The 20,728-nt window shown below is 40.4% G+C and overlaps 1 long non-coding RNA gene across 6 annotated transcripts in view; it reads left to right on the forward strand.

The window, feature by feature from the left end:
- Nucleotides 1-6,870, forward strand: part of LOC103692377 (uncharacterized) — a 65,209-nt gene extending 58,339 nt beyond the window's left edge. For 5 of the 6 annotated variants that reach the window (XR_010051837.1, XR_010051838.1, XR_010051839.1 and 2 more), the window contains 2 exons: nucleotides 1,522-1,694; nucleotides 6,247-6,870. This is a non-coding gene — a long non-coding RNA (uncharacterized LOC103692377). The remainder of the gene's footprint in view (nucleotides 1-1,521; nucleotides 1,695-6,246) is intronic. The other variant, XR_005504800.2, reaches the window with a different exon arrangement.
- Nucleotides 6,871-20,728: the final 13,858 nt, after the last annotated feature.

Below are 20,728 nucleotides of genomic sequence, written 5' to 3' on the forward strand. Positions count from 1 at the left end.
TGGCTGCTACTTGAATGGAGAGATATCTCACCTTATGCTGGGAGGGTTCACTTAGGCTTACTAGGGAGTTTTAGAGATGCCGCAGGGAAAGTATAAAAAGGTGGAGTATTTTCTAGCTTTGGGACCTTTTCACTTTTGTTTCTACTCCCAGACCTCTTCCTTCCCAGGCATTGCTGCATTGCTGATTTGTTATGGTCTCTATAAGAATGTCAGCTTCAAAACAGGACCATTCTTCATTATCTTAGCCCAAATCACCCCCGTACCTTTCCCCCACTTCTTTATTGATATTTACATCAGACCACCCACTGGACTTGGTGTCACATCTTGCATGTTGATTTGTTAGTTGTTCAGCTCCTGCTATTTCTTGAGAGACTCATGAAGTATGAGCTTTGTTTTGTTTGTTTCTATCCACAGTACCTACATGCACAGATTTTACATCTAAAGCATTAGACATAATCATTGGTAAATGAAAGAGTAACTGAGAAGGCAAGCTTAGTTTGGAATCAGCAATCACAAGCAGACCTGGAGAGGTGACTCAGTGGGCAAGAGCACTTCTTATTCAAGCTTGAGACCTAGGTTTGGGTCTTAGCACTCATACGTGGTTTTGCAAAAGCCTTTGATCCTAGGGGTGGAGATAGCTGGGATTATTGGAAGGGAAGAAAGTAGAATCATAAAGTAGGACATCCAACATCCTTTTTCTAGCTAATGTATGAGCATACACACATACGCACATGAATACTCACATGTCTACATCTCACATAGACACACACACACACACACATACACACACACAGAATCAAGTCACAGGACAGGCATTCCATAGCTGCTGGTGAGGTTAATTGTATATATATACATGTGTGAGCAGATCAATGCGACACAACTCTCCAGCAAGCCAATGTCTGCCTCACTTCACACCCCTGCACATTGTGTAAGGAATGTCCAGACACTTTCTTTTTCCAGCATGACGTAATGTGGAATGAGAAGACCTGCAGAACAGGCTGCTCGTAACCAGACAGATGACCTCACTCCCTTCCTGGGCATTCCCAAGCTCTGCTGTTACAAAAGCACAGCCCCCAGACTCACAATGTTTGGTTCACAGGTGGTGGTTTTAGTTCTCAGTCTTCTGTTGGCAAATGACTTCAAATCATCCCCAAGCTCCCCTGTGGCTGGCGGGAGGACAGCCCTGATGGATACTGTCTGGCCTATTTCTTCAGCCAAATGGAATGAATTCAGCCTGAGGAGAAACCAAGACATAAAGGGGGATAAATATGTTTCAGCATCAGCCACAAGGAGACAAGCTGAGAGGAACTAACTGTAGTGGTGGGGAAGTTTAAAAAACAAAGTAAGAAACATGTTTCACTGACACCAACAGGCTCAGGTTGTTCTTGTGATTGTTTTAAGGGCTTGGGGCCTGCAGAAAGAATGCTGCCAATTTCTCTCCTATGGCTCATTTTCATTTAAAATATTCCTTTCATTTCATGCCTGTGTATATATTAACATGATTGTAACTCTGGTCTACAGGTATCCAGGCTTCTGTCGTTTATAACAGACTTTGAAAGGCACGTCAGCAAACATTAAAACAGGTGAATAATCTCCTTTGTATGTGAACAGGCTGGGGTTCAGAGAGAGGAGCCAAACTCGCCAACATCATATGGCCACGCAGCAACAAGGCTTGTCCTGGAGCCCAGATGGCAGTAAGTTCATGTTTGGTTTCTATCCAACCAGATCAATGCAAGACAGAACAGGTGGTATTTCTTAGCTGAAGGGTCTGTATTCATCAACTTTTCCACATCTATTTCTCTCTGATCAGCTACCATATACCCTACAGGTCTGGGAAGATAAATCTATCAAGTCACATGAACAATCGATGGACCACTTAGAACTATTGACGCTTCCCTTCATGCTGGATCTCTCTTCTCGTTACCCTCTCATGAAGCTGACTTTCCACATAAATAGGCATTTTCCCTCAATCAAATTTTAAGTATGAACAACATCTTTCCTATACATACTCTATTCTTTTAATATCTGAGAACACATCCGGTTTGCATTTCTAAAGCATTTCCTGGTTTTACCAATCTCTCTCTCTCTCTTTGCTGCTAACACCTATATTGACAGCACTCTTCTTGTGCCTTGGATTGTAATAAAAGTCTCACAGCTGCTGACCTGGGCTATGCTAGCAGCCTGGATTGTGCTAATTACCTGCTGGCTGCTAACTTTTCTTCCAATCTTGACCCTTACATTCATTTTCAGAATGCAAAAAAAGTGAATACTTACTAATAGTCACTTCATGTGCCTACTTTCTAAGACTTCATTCTTTAAAAATTTACTTATTATTTTTTAACAGCCTGACAGCAGTTTACTCTCCCTCCTCTCCTTCTAGTCCCTTTGTTTCTCTTCCCTAACCTCATCCACTCCTCCTCCATTTCTCTTCAGAAAAGACCCAGGCTCCCTGGATATCAACTAGCCATGGCATATTAAGTTGCAGTAAAACTAGGCACCCCCTCTTGAATTATGGTTTGCTAAGGCTACCCGGTAGGGGAAAGGGCCCTAAAAGCAACAGAGTTAGAGACAGTTCATGCTCCCACTGTTAGGAGTTCCAAAAGATATCCAGGCTGTTCAACTGTAACATATGAGCAGAGGGTCAGTCCCATGTAGGTTCTCTGGGTGGTGGTTCAGTCTCTGTGAGGCCCTTTGAGACCAGGTTAGTTGATTCTGTGAGTTTTCTTGTGATGCTCTTAACCTTTCTGTCTCCTACAATCCTTTGTCCTCCCCCCTTTTCCAAAGCATTCCCCAAGTTCTGCTTAGTGTTTGGCTGTGGGTCTCTGCATCTGTTTCCATAAGTTGCTGGGTGAAAGCCTCTCTGACGACAATTGGACTAGGCACCAATCTATGAGCATAGCAGAATATCACTAGGATTCATTTCATTGACTATTTTTGGTCAGTCACGTTTGGTTCTATTTTAGATCTCTGGGCTATACAGCCTCTGGGTCCTGGCCCTCCAGGCAGTGTCAGCAGTAGGATCCCTCTCATGACATGGGTCTCAAGCTGAATCAGTCATTGGTTGGCCACTCCCATCATCTCTGTACCACTTTTACCCCAGTATATATTAAAGGCAAGAGAAATTGTAGCTCAAAGGTTTTGTGGCTGGGTTGGTGTCCCAATCCCTCCACTGGAAGTGTTGCCTGGTTATAGAAGATGCCAAGATCAGGTTCCATATACCCCATTGCTAGAAGTCTTAGGATCACTCTCATGGGTTCCTTGAAGTTGCTATTATACTAGAGTTCTAACTCATCTCAGAGATTGCCCCATTCTTGTTGTCTCATCTCTCCTAGCACCCTCCTCCTCCGTTTCCTCCCACCAAATCCCTCTTGCTCCCCTCCATACCCCTCCATCTAGACCCCTTCCCCGGAAGACTTCTTGCTACAATTGTAAGATCCTTAACTTTTCTATAAGGAAGGATTGTGGCCTTTTACATTTCATGAAACTCAATTTCATTCATTCCACACATTCTTATTTTGTTCTGGGAAATTTTGTGTGTAGAGAAACAAGAAAAGGAAAGCAGCTTGGAAGCTATGACAGGTTGATAAGGTTTAAGATTCAGTCTATTGGTGTCCTAAGAACTCCATCCCATCCTAAGAATTCCATTGAATCTTTGGATTCTTTCCCCTAATTTTTAATGTAAGATCAAGATGATTCAAACTTACTATCACTCTGACAAGATTTTTGTGGGTCTTCAGGGCCACAACGTCACATGAGGAGAAAGTGATGTGATGCTTTCAACCCACTATACACTGTTCTGCATACCTTAAACATGATGTGCAGGGTGAGCGCAAGGGAAGGCAGAGAGAGGAAGGCAGAGACAATAGTTTGGACTAAATGAGGTGCCACCTTAAAGTGAATTGTTATCCTGAAACTTTTGGGAGGACGTAGAAAATTACATCTCTCCACTGGGCTTTCTTATGTTTGCCAGCCTACCCTAGATTATAAGATTGAAGGTCTCTTGATGATTCTGAAAGTTCTGTGAAGTAAATATGGACTGGGTACTTGTGGAAAGAAAAATAGAAAGCTTGAAACTATTGGGGCTCTCTGTAGTGCCAGGTCCTCCAGATGAGATATTCAGGATGAGGGGGAAGCTGAAAGGATGGTTCAGGGGAATGTGGTAGATCCTGTCAGCATTCTGTCCTTCAGGAGTGATGTCAGTGGTAGGGCATCTTGAGTAGTCAGTGAATATATGAGGGCATGGTGAAAAGCACTGCTGTGTACTCAGTATGTTTTATGCTGTCCAGAGAACAATCTTCTACTTATGCTTCTTTGCCTCTGTGCCTTGCATCCCAGCAACATGATCCAGATTGACCTTTCAGGAGCTTGGGTTCCAATGGCTTCAGTGATGGGAGCTTTGTCCTCACAACTGTTTCCTCACTTCCCTTTCTGTCTCGTTCCCTATGTCTGTTCATTTTCTCTCCACTTAGAAATGGTTCATTACACATAGTAAAGGCAAGAAAAGGCCACAACTGTAGATGTTGAATAGATGGTGGTAGTTCTAGTCTCGGGGGAGATGACTGAATTTTCAGAAACTTTGTGGGCTAGAGGCGGGTTGTAATTGGCAGTGAACTAGAGGAAGGCTTTGTTCTCCTAGGGGAACTGTCTGTGAAACCAGGAACTCTCAGACCACATTCTTGGCGCTTGCCTTCAGAAATCATTTACTATACCACTAAGTATTGGCCTGGTTTTTTACTAATTGATACTGTTGTGTGGCAGACAAGATGATGAGCCTGAGCTTAAAGATGTTACCATCTTGGTCTGCCCGCTCTGGTGGGAATCTCCCCAGAGACAATGTGCCTGTTAGTGTAAAAGTGAGTTGGGTGCATTTAGATTTTAAAACAACACTCTAGCTCATTCTAGAGGAAGCAGTATGTTAACGATTTGAGAAATAGTTCATTCATTCATTCATTCATTCATTCATCTACTCACTAATTTTCTCAAAGTTTATTCAGAACTTGTTCTGTTTTAAATATTATGCTAGAACTTGGGTAAGATAACTAGGACACTGCCTTGGTCATCAGAAATATATAGTTCACATAGGCCATATAGGTGTTGAGTAATGGTGCTGCTTCACTCTAAGGAACCCAGTCCCTTCCCCATGCTGGTTATGGCTGCCTGGAAGAATCTGTCTTTATATACAAAAGAATTCAAGTTTGGTAAAGATGGGTTATTTTGTAATCAAATACATATATTAATCAGATTTAATAATTTTCAATAGCTTTATTAGAATTATTATCATTACTATTATTACATAATGCCTTCAGAGGTGATTTGCCAACATGTATGCCTGTATACAATTTTTGTTCCTGGTGCCCATGGAGGTAAGAAGGAGGCATCAGATCTCCTGGAATTGAGGTTGCAAATTCTTGTGAGTTTCCATGTGGATACTGGGAATTGAACCCAGGTCCTCTGCTAGAGCAAGTACTCTTAACTTCTAAGTCATCCCTCCAGCTCTTTGTTTATTTTCTGAGATAAGGTCTTATTATGTGGATCAGACTGCCTTCAAAATCAGAGATCAGTTTGCCCTTGTCCTGAGTGCTGGTACTTAAGGTGTGCACATCAAACTCTGCATGCTTTTGTATCTAATAACAAAAATAATCTCCAAACCCCACACAAATCCATGAAAACCTATATGAGAGTGGGATCTATAGAGAGGTCATATGAATAAAGGGTGAAATGATATATTACGAAGGGGAAATGTTGCTATATTTTGTAATTGTTCCTGGCTGCCAGTAATATGGAATTTAAAACATACCTGTTCAGAATGTATTCTAGGTGAAAAGCAGAAAATAAAGGGAGGGAGAGGAAGGGAAGGAAGAAGGAAGAAAGGAAGGAAGAAAGGAAGAATAAAAGAGGGGAGGAAGAAGGGAGGAAGGCATGTAGGCAAAAGGAAAAAAGAGCAGTTTTGTTGTTAAGCAAATCAGCATTAGTGACTAATTACAAATGATGATGATAATAATCAATGTTTCACTACATTGAAAAATGTGAAGATAATGGGTCTGTGGCAAACTGTTGGATGTCTTGAAATGGGCATGTTCCGATGTCAGGAGTTTTTAACAAATTGGTTTACGAAAATTAGCAGCTCAAAGAACACTGATTGACAAAATGTATTCATTAAGACCTTAAAAATGCATGGTAACTTACTTGAAAATGTAAATGCTTACTACCTGTTTTGGCTAAATAATTTGGCTCTTTCCGTTCTAGAGAGAGAAGAGGCAATGCTTGTGTCTGGCTCTGCCACCTTGGGCAGCTGAAACAGAGTGAGAAGCTGACTGATCTGTAGAGGCTTTCTCATCCTGGGCTTGGACTTCTCCTTTGCTGACTGGAAGCGATGAACATTCCCTACTCCCTCTTCTCTGGATTCACACTGTTCTCTGTGTCAGAAGTCTCTGGAAAACTTTATACCTGCACACCTTCTCCACTGTGTATTTCTCTTGATTTTATGAGTGGAAAGCTGTGGGGTATGAGGAGCTCCATACTCAGAACCCCTCACTCAACACTGCATGAGAAGACACGATTTTTCTCCTTCTTTGCACTCCAGGCTCTGCATGAGAAGGGTGAAGGCTATCTTCCCAGCCTGTCACATAAAATTAGGATACTAAAACTACTTCAGGGAAAGAAAATGGTTGTCATCTTCTGTTGTCACTGAGTCTCTTGGTACAACTTTCTTGCTTATACTGAGGTGGAATGTGTGTGTTTGTAATATGTATATAAGCATGTATAACATATATATGTACATACATAAATGTGTATATATGCACATATATGTAATGTGTGTTTTATGTGAAATGTAGTACCATTAAAGGAAATGGATGTTAAGTGCTTCTAGACTTGTTTGAGTCCAGTTATCTGTTTCCCTGAGGGCTATGTCATTCCCTGTGCTCAACAAAGTATCCTGAGACATTTCCTATTATGCGTTCTCTGCCACTTTCATAGGTATTTGTTTTGTCCTCAGAACACAGTTCAGCTCTATCCATGGGATGTGGCAAATTGGTACAGTCTTTGTGTAACTTAATTAAACACATATGTATGAAGGAAGGCAGAAATTAAAAAAATGTTTCATTTAATTATTACAAAATCATCTTCAGAACAGACTAGGTGTTCTGGATTTATGTTTTGTGTATTGCATTTGTTTTTCTATAGAACAGAAAAAAATCATGTTTAATAACTTGAACATTGTTTTCTCTTGTGCTATGAAAGCTAGTTCAATATGTGTGTACTTAAATAAGAGGAAGGAGGCTGGGAGCAAAATGATGCTCTGGTCTCTACCCAAAACATCCTTTTTTCCTCCCTCTTTGCAAAGCCTTGAAGTCTTAAAAGTTATGGTGATTAGCTTCCACACGTCTTTCCTAAATGCAAAGTGAGATGCTGGTTTGTGGACCAGAATGAAAACCCAAGAAGAGTTGAGACTCTCACGGGGCAGCTTGCCAGTGAAGTCTTCCAAGTCCAAGAAGCTTTACATAAGTTGGAGGTACCCTGGAAAGGGACCAACAGCCTTTTCAGCTCTTTACCCATCACTAATTCTGGCTCCAGCTGGACTCCGGCTTGCTGATGAAAGGGGAATGAAAGCCGTGGGCCTCCAAGGGCATTTTGGATGGAATCTATTCAGTCTGCATTTACTTGCCCTGCATTATGAAATCTCCATGACAACAGGCACATGTCTCAGTGTGTTACATGGAGAAGGACTTTACTTTGTCAGGAGAATCTGATCATGTGCCACTTCCTTCCTGAATGTTGGAATGGGTTCCACCTTGAGTCAGTCTCCCCTGATCCAATATGATAGTAATACAGAGAGATATCTGAGGCCAGCATCCAAATTCCTGAAACCAATGTAGATCCCACTGGAGACATGTGGGAACGGAGTTTGCATCAGTGGCAGTTGGCAAGCACAGAGTTGATCAGAAATTGAGGCTTAGGCACCCTTTCTGCTTCAGTTGGCTCTCTGATTTGGCTGGTTTCTGAAGGTTATGAGATGAAAGGGTGGGCAAGACTCTGGCCATCATTATTTTGCTCCAAGAATTATGATTTTTGAAGTTGCTAGTACCAAATAGAGTCCCAAACCACATCCTGAAATTATTGTCCCTTAATTGTCTGTCTTTAGTCATTTACCAAACCTGAGAGATGTCTACAAAAACAACAACAGCAACAACAACAGCAAAACAAACAAAAAAAAGCATAGAATATTGGTCAGAAGAAAAGCTAATTCTCATCGGCCATGGTGCCCATGTTAGAATTACCTAGCACATGAGATATTTTAGAGAAAATAATTAATTCTTGCTTTCAGGCTGCTCAGTTATTAATCCCTCAAAGGAGACATCTACTATGTTTCTGGATAATAAAAAACCTGATTTCCATGTTCCTTTTGGAGGTAGGGGGACTACGCTAAAGACTGTGTCATGAGTTTCTGTCTCCCACAATAGATTCCCATTTTCATTTCTTTGTCTAGTTCATTAATTTTATGTATGGTAACTACAATCATTGAAACTTTAAAATCAGTCATTCTTAAGACAGTTTACCCATGGATGCAGAATCATTTCACTGATTATGAAATTTATATTAAAGCATAAAACTTCAATAATTGAAAAATTTATCAAAGAGCTAAAAGAAAATCTGCTGTATTATCCATCCATGTAGTTCTCTGGGTCTACCTACACTATCTGACTATCATGCAACTTTCTCAGTTTTCACTGATGCTCTTAGTCACAATAACTAGGAAATGTGGAAAGAATAATCATCCTTCAAATGATGAATGGACAAAAATATGATTCATATACATTGTCGATTACTATTCAGGTGCAAAGCAGAATAAAATAACAAAATCTCCAAGTAAATGAATGGAAATAGAAAATGTTATTCTAAATGAGATAATCCAGACACAGAAAGAAAAATGCACATGCTCTTTCTTATAGGTAGAACAAGATTCTGCATTTTTAGGTTTGAGTATATAACTTCAAGTAGCCACAGAAACCAGGAAAATAGAAAGGGCTCATGGGAGAATTGGAAGGAGGAGGATAGTAGGACAGGGGACAAGTGGGGGGTGGGATACTTAAGAAGGGGAGATAGAGAGTAGAGGGAATGGGGCAAGGAGACTTAAAACATCACTACATCACTAAGATGTTTGTGAAGCTTTAGGGAAACATTTGCAAGGTTATACACACATACCTCTCTCTCTCTCTCTCTCTCTCTCTCTCTCTCACACACACACACACACACACACACACACACACACACACAAACACTTGTCATGTGGGGTGATAATGCTTTCCAATAAGAAATATCCTTTCTAGTTGTCAATCAGAGGTTTTAAGAGATGTCCCCAAACAATATAGACTATTATATAGGCTATTGCTATTGCATTTTGTTGCCTTCCAGACCTTGAAAGCAAGATCCTATAACTGAAAGTGTGACACTCTCTGGACATGAGATTTAGAGAAATCAAGCTGGATCTAGCCTAGATGCCTCTTCCCCAAGGACTTTCTTTCTATTCAAATGTGCTTTATAAACCACAATGGCAAATGTATAATCAATAGTGTATAACAAACTATCACAATGACCAGCCTGGTAAGACATCCCAAATACTGGTACTTTAATTTGAAGATAGCCAAGAGCTATCTAGTTGTCCTTAACAGGAGGGAATTCACTCAATAGGAAGGTGTTCACTCAATAGGAGGAAACTCATGCTTGGTATATGCATGTGCATGCATAGACAACCATCAATGTCCGAAGAGGTCATAGATCGTTCTGGAGAACCTACTACTGTCATTTACCTACATCAATATAGTTTGTGTCTATATTCTAGTACTTATCATTGTAACCACAGATATTATAGTTCTCATCGTAAATTAAAAAGCAGCTTTTTCCAGATAGAGATTATTAGAGATATTAATCAAAATCCAGAGAATAAGTGGCTATGGAAATTCCAAACCTAGTTAGGACATCTTCAGTAGAACTCCTATACCTGAGGATCTGGGTAGAAAGATTTAAAGATAATGAAATAGTGTCTTCTAGATATGATGGGGACATCTCACTCATGACTTCCCAATAACATCATTTCATAAACAAGACCTGCGTACTGATAACACCAGAGGCCATGCCTTCCATACACTAAATACAACATTATGTGGTACAACTGTCTGTAGTGCCTTCACCAGTGTCTCAAGACACTGACAAGTGCCTGCTGGCAACAAAATTGGCCAAATTAGAGAACCAAAAAACTAGCAGAGAGTAGGGATATGCATTTCCTATGATGCTTCGAGGGCCTGTTTGTATATTTCATAATAGATGAATTTAGCATGAGAGCATCTTCTTTCTGTTTTTCACATGTGGGAGATTATATACACATTTAAACTTGATTGTTTGATATGCTTATGTGTTTGAGATATTGGAATTCACCACTGCACTAGAAATTCTCAGGTTTGCTTTGTTTTAGAAATATGCATAGGCATAAGGCATAGTATTCCATGGAAGGGCTATAATAGTTTATTGATTTGTGTTATTGGATATTTTGCTTGTTCCCACATCTCCCTCCCTTTTTCTTTTCGTCCATCATCATTCTGTCCATCCACTCCTCCCTCTCTCCATTCCTACCTTCCTTCCTTTGTTTGCCTCTCTATAGATCCCTCCACCTCCCATATTTCAAGCACTTCTTTTTGATGAGGACCATAGCATTAATTTTGTGTTATGTACAACGAAGTTGGCACTGGACCATGAATCAGTCTTACTGAAATTCATTCTCAAATTGACTAAATCACTAACTGGAATAATTGTTCTTCTTAAATAATGCTTCTTTTATGTTGAAAACAATCCTAAAAGGAGAGAAAGAAGGTGGGCAAGGAAGAGAGGGTGGAGGACAGAGCCAGCATGAAGAAAACAAATGGGGTTTACCAGCCACTCCTCCTCGAGTGAAATTGCAGCTTACATTAGATCAGACAGATCCTTGAATAGCACAGCAGAGAATTTCAGATGTCAAATGTCACATCCTGGCACACCAGGAGGGATGGAAAAGAATGAAACCTCCCATTTTGAAGAATGAAAACTGCCAAGGTGTTTGAAGACTTTTAGGTCCCTACTCTGATTTGACTGGAAGCTAAAACTGTTTTCAGTATCCCTCTTGCCAAAGAACCCTTCAATGTCCCCTTAAGTCAAATATCTGAGATACATTTTATGCTCTGAAAAACAAATCCTACCCTTCTAACAGACTTCTTCCTTTATAAATGGCTATGCTAGCAAAGACTAGACTCATCCCAGGGGAAATAAATCAACAGCCTTGACCTCCTTTGCTTCTGTGCATTACAGATGTTCAGCATCTGACAGTCTGCTCTATCATATGCCCACAAGGACAAGGGCCAGGACTTTGGGGATTAATCAGCTGAGAGAAGCTGGGCCTGACAGTTCTTGTTTCTGATGAGCAGGTGATATTTATAAATAGCATCTCATGTCCAGTCTTCAAGATTTGCTTGTTCCAAGGTGACAATTTTAACCTGCGTTCCTCCTGACTCATCCCCTTAGTGCTCCACTCAACAGTCTACTGCAAACTTAATCTGCCTTTGCTATTCCATAGTTCTGATGTATACTGTTCCTTGGGACAAGCTTATGACACCTTGAGAGCAAGATGGCATCTAAGGTTGCTTGTGTTGCTGAGTTTTCAACAGTGCTGCTTTCTGTGACTCAAGGTTAGTCACAAAGCCCACTCATATTTGGGAAAAAGGTAAGTAGCTGCTGCTAGGTCAGATCACAAAGAAACCCAGGTGCGAGGGTGCACATAAAAATCATTTAAATAAACTATCTTCCTGAAGCAAACATTATGCATTTGAACAATTCCAGTTTTCACTACCTGAGGGATACTCTGCACAAGGAGTAAAGAGTTATGCTGTAAGAAATTCATTGCAAACAAAACAACTGTGGAAACAAATCACCAAACTTAAGGGCTCAGATGTAGATGAACTGAAGAGATTCATGCTATAGAATAGTATGACATTTTAAAATGAGATGTTACTATGCACGTTCATAGTACATGCACCAGCATGCTCAGATCTTCTGTGATGAAATAAGTAAGTTACAAGTCAGTACACATGTGAAGAATAAATGTGTAAGAGTATGTGTTCCAGCAGTAAACGTATCTATAGGTAAATAGATAGATTCTAGTCCATGAGCTTATAACTGTCCCACTCTGGGTAGCACTAGGTTAGTAGTTCTCGGCTGGGAGTGATTTATACCACCAGATACTCTGCCATGTCTGAAAAGAAAATTTTCATGTTGTCACCATGACTCCAGGTAAGTGGGGCATTGCTGCTGGGATCTAATTCATGGAGGGTGATAAATGTCATGGTGTAGGGAAACAGCAAGGTACTGCTAAGAATTGTACAGCAAAATTAATTGTGCTAAGATTGAGAAGGGCTCCTTTTAGTCACAGGATATTCTGAAACCCAGACATTTAGAGTGTGCATTACATATTGTACTTGTGTATCTAATAGGTAATCTATTCCACTTGACCTGTCTGTATAAAACACTTTTTAGGGGGTACATATACACGTAAGCTCGACTCTCCCTCCCACACTGGTCTTCCACTTGTCAGAACTTGGCAACTCTCCCCTGAGAACTCATTTGTCTCTCTTTTCTCATCTGCTCCAGGAACAGAACCTGTCAGCTCTACCTCTAAGCCATGTCCTAAATGAACTATTTATACCCTCTGTCGCTTCTCTATCATCAGAATCAGGTCACCTTCACTTTGTCTCTAAACCACAGGAGGAGGGTTCAATGGGTGAGAGAGGCTGTGACCCTATGGGCAGGAAAGTGAGTTGCAGAAAGAATGAACAGTCTTAGGGAAGTCTAACCTCCAAGGGAGTCTCAGCCAGGAATAGAGCATTGAGACTGCCCCCATTTTGATAGTAGGAGAAAATGTTAAATTAGATGAATAAAAAGCTTTCTTGGGAAGGCAGCCAACTGATTTTCAGGGGGCCCGAGCTGTTTTTCGCATGGGCTAATCAGACATTGTGAGCTGGATTTAGTCAGAGGGTACAGTATTCTCATTGTCAGGGTGGCTCTATGATCTGTAGTTTGCTATGGCAACATGGAGACTGCCTGGTGCTCTTATGGAGAGGAAATAGCCTTAGACCAAGGAACACATTCAGGTTGGATTGGGGGTTTTATGTTCAGTCAAGAATGGAGTGAAGTAAATGTCTGTGAAGGTTGGTGGGCCTTCGAGTCCAGGTCAGAGGTCAGTTCCCACTCTTAACTCTGGGAAAAATCTGAAGGATTCATTTCTTCATCTGCAAGCTGGGTTTCCTAGTCTTGGCTATAGGATATTGCTTCTTTTGCCATCTCTGTTGGTTAAAGGCTTCTTTGTCTGATGCATCCACACTTGGTAGGTCTTGGAACTGGGTACTGCCATGGGAAGACGTAGAAGATAATAGAACACCATGCTGTAACTGAGAGAATGAGGATGTGACTCACTCCTCAGCATCCTCTCACACTACCTCGGCCAGTAACCAAGAGGGTGGATAAAGTCTCAATTAGCATCTAATGACATCACCCTCTATATCACCACATTGTTTAGCTTTAGAACTCCAGCCTGTAAGCTCTGGGTTACCACCCACAGTCACTTAGTGACTATTTCTTTAACCATCTTGGGGAAAAATAAAACTCCCCACAGCCTGTGACCTGTGCCCTCTGAGTGGCTTTCATTTCTTTTTGCCATTACACTCTTGGCTTGCCACTCAATAGAATGGACGCTTTATTGAAGCAGCGATCTTACTGCCATTAGGAGCTCTATAGCTAATCCCTATAACTTAGGGTATGGCACATGGCAAGTTCCAATGGCCCTAATTGCTTAATGGTCAAATGAAATTTGATGGTTAATTGAAATAAACTAATAATAAATTATGTCAAAAGAATTTTTGACATAATGCAAAATACACAATATGCTTTCAATAAAGCGGGTTATAGGTGTAGCACGGATATTCCCTTCAGCCGTCTGCAGCCTTTCCACCCTCACACAAACCATTCATCACACTTCTTTTGAGTTAGTCTTAATACTGCATGTCCTCTTGTGTGCATGGCATGAAATTCTTTGTTTTGTAGTATGTAATTAGGATGTTTGAAGTATGTGACTAGTGGTTTTTGGTTCATTCACCCAGTTGTACAAGCACCATTCAGTTTATTTTTAGAACACACAGAAAGAAAATTTGTGCCTTTCCATAGTCCTGTCTGTAGTCATTGCACCCTATAGATTTTTACCTGCAACTGGATGCTTATATTTATACCTACAACTGGATGTGATTTTGCATGTTGTTCACATGTAAGTGTTATCAAGGGAGGGCTATTGTACATATCTGTATATTAAAGTGACAAGGCTAAAGGGGGCACACTGGATGTCCTGCTCTATCAGTCTTTACCCTGTTTCTTAGAGACAATGTCTCTTTCCCGTGCTTAGTATTCTGTAGCTAGAATGCCTGACCAGCAAGCTTCAGAGATGTTTCTGTCTCTCTACTCTGCCAAGAGGGGGAATTGCCTGTACGTATGGCCCCAAGCAGATTATATGTGGATCACACTCTGAACTCAGGTCCCCATGCTTCTGTGATAGGTACTCTTACTTACTGAGCCATCTCCCCAGTCCCTCTAATAGATACTTTTTACAAATAAAATGATGAAATGCATGCCTTTTTATACCTGACTACTTTTATTTACAATGTCATCAACATTCATTTATGCTACAGAATGTATCAATACATCAGTCCTGTTTATAGTGGGAAAACATTACAGCATATTGAAGCACATTTCTATACAAAAAGCTTGCAGATACATGTTCACACACTGGTGTCCACACATCTCATTACTCATAATAACTGAAGGTGAAATGGCCCAGTGGTTACCTCTTAATGAATAGATTGTTTATTGAAGTCTTTGCGCTTTGGTCATAAGAGCTGAGTCTTTAAAAATAATACTATACATTATTGTTATATAAACATATGCATGTGAGAGCATGACTGGCACAGTGCAGGTGTGGTGGTCAGAAAACAACTCTCAGGAATCAGTCCTCTCCTTCCACATGTCTGTGGGTTCCTGAGATCAAAATTAGTTTGTCAAGTTTGCATAGCAAATTTCTTTTTTTCTCTGAGACATCTTGATAGGCTACAACTACGTATGATTTAAAATATGTTTGTACATAACAGGCTTAGTTAAATGTTTGCTTGATGAATGGATGAATGAATGAATGAATGAATGGCTGCTCCTGCTATAATATACAAGAATTGATGATTATATCTTGTTATCATAATAGAAATGATGATATTAAAGATGATGGACTTGGTCTTGATTCAACTCGGCTAGGCTTCTGATTTTTTTCTAGACTTCAGTTCCCTTATTAATAAAATGCATCTGACAGTATTGGGTATGACCATGAATAACTTATCCTCATGTATAACTTAGTTCATTGAGACTGTCTGCAAGACCAACTATAAACAGCCTTACAGCAGGTAGTAAGTAGGTGATTAAGTTGTGGACCAGTAACTGAAAGTGAAGTGTAAATTGCTTAAGAATTTTATCAAGTGAATTTCTAGTTCTGTAAGATCTACAGGTGCATTTGTTCTCTTGTATAGCATTAAATCAGTTATATAATATTATAGTATATAAGTCTCCAAGGAAAGACTGTGGTTGAGACTCATTTACTTTTGGATCATAATGCACACTTCTGTGTCCTTAATGTCAACAAAAGTCACTCAATTACAAGTTTGAAAAGGCAGCATGGTATCTTTATTGTTATGACTTCAGTGACAAGCAGAGTAGTGCTCCATTAATGTTTTGTAGGTGGCTAAAGAAAGACCATATTTGATATAAAAGGAGCCACTAGTTCCACTGTGAACTTGAGAATCCAATGTTCAATAAACCTTGAATCCTATAACAACATCAAAGACTAGGGTTGGAATCATGAAAGGAGACTGTGTCCTGGGAATAAATATATTCTCTAGCTCAACTTTCTGAAGAAAGGTAAAATCTTATGCAGACTGACCCCTCTCATGACAAGACTACTCTCTCTGTGGACTACTTTCTTATGATGCAGGAGAAAGTGCAGTCACGGGAAATGCAATATTTAACCCGTAATATTTTCTATGGAGGAACAAAAGCAGGTCATTTGTGGTGGGGACAGAGACAGTCATTTTATCCAGTATTTCTCAACTAAAAAAAAAATTAAATAACTAGCCAGTCTTTGTGGCTGAACCTTTGGAGAAAGCAACCTCAGAACCATATGGCTGATGGGAACATGGAGACTAATTTCATCTGTCAAATGATAGGTTTGGATGAAATAATAGTCACCCTCACATCTCCCAGCTTTCAGTATTCTGTGGCTTTTTCAAGAAATCCCACTGAGGGAGATGTGGAAAGTCACAGCACTTAGGGTCCAGGAGTACCTTGGGAGGTCCAGGCATTGCCCCTGGGTGTCTGCTGTAGGATTCTCGCTGTTTTTGCAGCTACTCGGCGCCAGCTTCCCTCTTCTGACCAGGGCAGAGCCCGACCCTGCTCACACTGGATCACCAATGTCACACAAGGATGAGGCTGCCCAGTAGTGTGCTGAACATGTTCTCTTATGCTTCTATTCTAGTTATTTTCTTGAACTCAACATTCCTGGATTTCTATTGAGCTTTGAGTTTGTGCTATCAATGTGATATGGCCTAATTATTATTAATATGGTACTCACTTCCTCATTTTCCTCTTCTTCCTTAACCTGCTCCTCTTGTGCTCTGTTCTCTCAATTCCAAGAGTTTCCTTGGTAAGTTTACAATACTAGAAATGATTTACCCCAAATCACCACCACCATCAGCCTTGGATATTATAGAAACCACAGGAAATTATTTTTAATTAATTAATTAATCAATCAATTTTACATTCAAATCACAACTTCCCCTCCTTCACCTCTTCCCAATACTTCCCTTTCCCTCCCTTTACCCAATTCCCCCTCCCTTTCTCCTCAGAGAAGATCAGGCCTCCCATGGTTATCGATTGTCTTAGCATATCACCTTGCAGTAGACTTCTGCTGTTGAACAGATACAAGGCAGCACAGTTAGGGGAAAGGAGTCCAAAAACAGTCAACAGAGTCAGAGATGGCCTCTGCTCACTTGTTATGGGTCTCACATGAAGACCAAGCTGCACAACTGTTATGTATGTGCAGAGGACCTAGGTCCACATCATGCACACTCTTTGATTGGTGGTTCAGTCTCTGCAAGGCCCTGTGGGACCACATTAGTTGATTCTGTAGGTTTTTTTGTGGTATACTTGACCCCTCTGGCTCCTTCAATCCTTCCTTGCCCTCTTCCAGAAGATTACCCTAGCTCCAACTTATGTTTGGTTGTGGGTCTCTGCATCTATTTCCAACAGTTACTGGGTGAACCTTCTCAAAGGACAGTAGATGCTAGACTTATGTCTGCAAGCACAGGAGAATATCATTAATAATGTCAGGGTGGGTTCTCTCTCATAGCATGGATTTCAAGTTGGGCCAGTCATTGGTTGGCTATTCCCTCAATTTCTACTCCATCTTTATTGCTTCGTATTTTATAGGAGGAAAAAATTGTGAGTTGAGTTTTGTGGGTGGAATGGTGTCCCCTATCCCTTCATGAGAAGTCGTACTTAGTTACAGGAGGACGGTGTTTCAGGTTCTATATCCGCTATTGCTAGGAGTCTTAGCTATGTTCGCCCTCATAGGTTCTTAAGAGGTTCCCTTGAGTTCCCTCCCTCCTTCTGCCCCCAATATCTCTTTTGTTTTCTCTTCTCAGTGAGATTAAAAAATCCTCCTTTAGGTCCTCCTTGTTACTTAGCTTCTTTGGGTCTGCAGACCATTGTATGGCTATCTGTACTTTATAACTAATATCCACTTATAAGTGAGTACATGTGTGTCTTTCTGTGTCTGAGCTATCTCACTCAGGATGATTTTTCTAGTTCCATTCATTTGTCTTCAAATTTTATGATGTCTTTGTTTTTAATAGCTGAGTAGTATTCTAATTTGCAGATTTATCACATTTTCTTTATCTGTTATTCAGTTGAGGGATATTTAGGTTGTTTATAGTTTCTGCCTATCATGAAAGCTGCTACGAACATAGTGGAGCATGTGTCCTTGTGGTATGGTGGAACATCTTTGGGGGTATATATTCAGAAGTGGCATAGCTGGATCTTAAGGTAGAACTATTCCCAGTTGTGTGAAAACAGTCAAATTGATTTCCAAAGTTGTTGTACAAGTTTTCATTCCCTCCAGCAATGGAGGGAGCTTCTTCCTCATCCTCACTAGCACGAGCTATTAGTTGAGCTTTTGATCTAATATATGGAATTGACATTGTGGGTGTTAGAAGGCTGTCAGTGGATTTGTACTGAGAGATAATTATAACATTGGTAACTACAGAAGCTCAGAAATAAAAGGTGCTCTTAGAAAAGCTTATGAACTGGAGGTGAATTTTCTGTGACTGACTTTTTATATTTACAGGGAGGGATGCCTCTTCAGTGAATTTCAATGGGGAGACAATCTTGCCTGTGATCAGAACTCTGAGAATGTGAGCTGAGCACTGAAATGTGGATCAAAAATTTGTGTTGGTCTCTAGTGAGGCACAGCACAGTATGAGCTGGTAGGAGCCAGCAGATGTGAGCAAGGCTATCTCTGTTTATAGAAGGCATCTGACAGAAGATGGAACTTGGAATAGTGTCCTGTTCCTTTTTGTCACTTCCCAGTTTCCTGTTGATCTCAGTGTTGAAAGACTTTAGTGAGGAGTGAGCAAGGAGCCCGGGATGTTTTTCAGAACACCAGCTTTAGCATCTCAAAGCATAAAAATGGATGGACCACCCTGCCCACCTCCTGTCACCTGCCCACTAGGGCTGAAGAGACAGAGTTAGTAACTGAGGTAAACTCTTCTGGTTAAGAAGGATTAAGGAGACTTGGTCCCAGTGTGATGTGGGAAAATAGTCTCTGTCCCTTGAAGCCTGTTTCCGTATGATTCCCAGTAAAACTGATGTAAAAAATTTGCAGCTTGTGCAAAACCTGGGTGGAAAACTCCTGGTGCCAGTGTAGAAAGTGACTCTAAGGTCAAAGCATTCCTGTGAGTCCCAACACATGGAGCTCAGGATTTATTTTACTTTTTGCCTTTTTTTCTCAGTTCTTTGTTCCAAGAATGCCTTCTGGGCCAGATGCCCCCTTGGCTCAGATGCTCAAAAACAGCCCTTACTATAAAGTCTGCTCCTCTTCAGGCCCAGCTGTCACACTGCACAGCCACGCCCTACTCTTGCAGATTGTCCCATGTGTCGCTCCACCATGACTTAGCAGAGGCCTTCACCATCTCCAGTCCTTCTTGACTTTCTGTTGTTGCTTTTTCCTTCCCTTAAACATGATGCTTTGCTGGATGTCTCTGTGTTTTCTTTTAGCTGTATATTCTCCTAGAATCCTCATATACAAGAAGTATGTTAAATTAAAAGTGATGATGGCATTTCTTGACTGCTTTAACCTTTACAATTTTCAAAGATTTTTTTTTATTATATTACTACCTTGATTCAAAATTTTGGGGGAAAATACGGGCTTTTGGATTCAGGTAATCACATTTAACTTCCATCAATTTAAATGAAAATAGCATTAAGTTTAAATTAATTTCTAAAACCTTAACTATGGAATTGCTCTTGAACCTTTATTCTAACTGAAGGCTTTGATCAAAGTTTGCTAGGAAGATTAAATGACACAAGTAGTGTGCTTTATCTATCACATAATTGGATAGAGTTAATGTTAGTCCTTTTTACCCAAGAAAGTAGGATACTTTACTTGTCTAAAAGTTGAGACCCTTTAATGGATAGAGGAGTTCACTGCCTATCCCAGTGATCTGATTTGGATTCAAAGCATGTACATTGTAGAAGGAGATAAATGCCAGCTGAACTGTAGCATGTGTCCCCACTGCTTAAATACATAAATGAAATTTTTTAAGGAAAAGTGGGGAAAGAAGTGGAAGCATCATATAAAACTGACCATATAGTGGATCACACACTAATAGTTTGAAGAGCAGCCTATCTGGAAGAAATCTTTTCTGTTCCTATGGGAAGTAGGACGACTTCAGCCTTTGTGGTGCCTTCACCTATTCAGTTCACCAAGGTTCAGACGAAGTATTTGCACACAGAGGAGAGAAGACATTAGGAAAAATGTGCAGGGCAGGACAATAAGGAATAGTCTTAAGAAGAAAAAGATTTTTGTACTGAAAAGGCAATCTAGAGTCACACTGTTCCCCTAATTCCTGTCCAAAACTTAGCATTTTTTGTTTTAGACAACAAAGTCCAAATCTAAAAGGGTAAGAAAATAGTCTTGTTAAACAGATTCCACATTTTATATGCAAAAGCTCGTCCTTAATAAATGACAGGTGAAGAGATTCACAGACAAGCAAGATTCAGGGGCATTTGCCTTTGGTGATTCTTTTTCCCTTCCTTCTAAAAAAATGCACTTAATTTGACGGCTGGTAGTGGTTCTTATGTTTTCATTGACATTGAAAATGTCTTGTTATTGTTTACTTCAAACATCAAACAATGATATCAGTAGGAAATAGCAATGCTGCAGAGAGGGGGGAGGGGAGGAGAAAGAGAAGAGGGGAGGGTAGAGGACAAGGAAGAGGAAGGGAGAGGACAGAGGATTCCAGGGTAAGATTACTATGTTAGAAGAATTTTTGTCTAGAGTTTAGTT

The sequence above is a fragment of the Rattus norvegicus genome, chromosome 5 (genome assembly GCF_036323735.1).
Source record: "Rattus norvegicus strain BN/NHsdMcwi chromosome 5, GRCr8, whole genome shotgun sequence".
NCBI classification, from domain to species: Eukaryota; Metazoa; Chordata; class Mammalia; order Rodentia; family Muridae; genus Rattus; species Rattus norvegicus.